Here is a 1,678-nt window from a genome sequence, read left to right on the forward strand (position 1 = left end):
ACCGGTGGTTCTTCTTTTGCACCTTCATCTGAGTTAGCAGGGGGCGACTCCTGGACTCTTCAGTGCTTCTTGGACTTGGTTCCCTTCTTCCACAGGTCTTCAGGTCCAGGTATCCATCGTTGATTTCTTGCAGTCTCTTCTGGTTCTTGCATAATCTTCTTTCTTGTGTTCTTGTGTGTATCACATTCCACTATTTTATTATATGGTTTGTGTTCCACTTAGGCCCATTTTTAACTATTGTGATTTTCACTATTTGCACTGTTTTCTAACTGTTTTACAGCTAATTCTGCATTCTAGTGTATATACTGTGTATATTACTTACATCCTAAGGGAGTATAGTCTCTAAGGTATTTTTGGCAGTTGTGTCACCAAATTAAAGTACCTTTATTTTTGTAACACTGAGTATTTCTTTCATGTGTTTCAGTACTGTGTGACTACAGTGGTATCTCATGAGCTTTGCATGTCTCCTAGTTAGGCCTTGGCTGCTCATCCACACTACCCCTATAGACCCTGGCTTCTAGACACTGACTACGTTTCACTAATAGGGGACAACTGGACCTGGTATAAGGAGTAAGTACCTTAGGTACTCACTACAAACCAGGCCAGCCTCCTACAAATCTTGTCTGTGAACACGTTTAGAAGTACTTGGGGCGTGCAGTCAATAACATCTCCAAAATGCCCATGTTGTATATCCCCCCCTTGAAACAGTAGCACAGTTTATGTTCTTTTGCTCAGCATATGCTGGTATTAGGAAATCTTGGTTGGTTTGTGTGTGCAGGAAACTGGGAGTGAGGAATTTTGTAAATGCCCTTAAGAAATTAACTACAGACAGATCTGATTTACATGTGTATGCTGTGGCCAAATATTTGTATAAAGCTTGGAGACTAAGACATACGATCTGTGTGGACCAATCGTCCCTATTTGATGAGCATTAAGGATTGCTAATATTTAAATATGCAATATTTTTATGTGCTCAAGGCAGTTACGAAGATGTTGATTTTTGGATTTGCATGAATGAGCTGAGGGCCTTAATATGAGACAGGCGGTCCAGTCTCGCAGTGATAGTTGGACCGCAGCAACTGTGGTGGCCCGACCGCCACATTACAACCCTGATGGTTGGACCCGCCAGGGGACTGCCGACTGGCTGATTACAACTCAGCTTTCCTGCCAGCCAAGGCTGGTGAAAAGTCAGTGCTGAGGGACTCCTGCCCGGCGCCATCGGAATGCGCACTGTTTGCTTTGCAGACAGTGCACATTCCAAGGATGCTGTGTGCTACGGTATTGGCCTCGGTTCCCTTAAGGGAGCTGAAACCAATAGCTTAGCACTGTTCCCGCCGGGAACTGCATACTACAAAGTTAATTGTAATACCCTCAGGGCAGTGGTGTCCTTACCACAAGTTTGGCAGTCGCCTAGTCCGACCGCCAAACTCATAATGACGGCCTTAGTTATAATGGTGATTTGTAATGGTGATTGAATTTTCTGATAGTTAGGTTGTACTTCCGCTTTGTTTTATGTATGCTAATTCATTTTTATCTCTTTTATTATTGTTGCTAAGCCCAGTTAAGAATTTTGTTACTTACTTGATTTGTGGTATTTGCACATATGTTCTTTGCACTATACTGATAACGCTTGATGAACTGGTATGGTGTTTTTATGATGATCTTTTATGGCTGTAAA

This window comes from Pleurodeles waltl, chromosome 3_2, assembly GCF_031143425.1.
Source record: "Pleurodeles waltl isolate 20211129_DDA chromosome 3_2, aPleWal1.hap1.20221129, whole genome shotgun sequence".
Taxonomy (NCBI): Eukaryota; Metazoa; Chordata; class Amphibia; order Caudata; family Salamandridae; genus Pleurodeles; species Pleurodeles waltl.